We start from the raw sequence: 644 nt of genomic DNA on the forward strand, positions 1-644 counted from the left end.
TTTATTGATATGTACGTATAAATTACAGGACACCGCTAGTTTACATCAAATTATAGTGTGCATGTATGGCAACACCGCTATGAAAACGTATTTGTAACATAAAAGTTTTATTATCGAGATTTTAAATTTAAAACACCGTTCCCCGTAAAAAATTATAGGTTTTTGTTCCAAAACTATTTTTACTGTGTCAGCTTACAGCAAAAAACTTTACTCTAGTTAAAATAATACGAAACGTTACAAAAAAAATATCATAGCTCCTTATTTTTAGTTTATAACTATAAAAGTGTACAGGAATACACAAAAAAAAAAACAAAAATACAGTAAGTCGAAGCAAAACAGAAAGAAATAAATCCACGACCGTGACAGGACTCGAACCTGCAATCTTCGGATCCGAAGTCCGACGCCTTATCCATTAGGCCACACGGTCCTCCCTACACGTTTTGAACTTAACCACCTCAATCAAACAGGTCGATACGGATACTGATAAACTCACTTTACCTTCACAATGAATAGTGAGACAGCAGAATACACCATAAGTTCTTGCCTCCATTATGACGTCACTTAATTTTGTTTAAACTTCATAATATTAGGCACGTTATTATACAAAAGGCTTTGCGATGTCGTGACTTGGTTATAATGCACAG

The 644-nt window shown here is 34.2% G+C and overlaps 1 non-coding gene across 1 annotated transcript; it reads right to left on the reverse strand.

Moving 5' to 3' along the window:
• Positions 1 to 354: 354 nt before the first annotated feature.
• On the reverse strand, positions 355 to 427 carry Trnar-ucg. Its single transcript has one exon. It is a non-coding gene; the product is annotated as a tRNA-Arg (tRNA).
• Positions 428 to 644: the final 217 nt, after the last annotated feature.

Source organism: Trichoplusia ni, chromosome 14, assembly GCF_003590095.1.
Source record: "Trichoplusia ni isolate ovarian cell line Hi5 chromosome 14, tn1, whole genome shotgun sequence".
Lineage (NCBI taxonomy): Eukaryota > Metazoa > Arthropoda > Insecta > Lepidoptera > Noctuidae > Trichoplusia > Trichoplusia ni.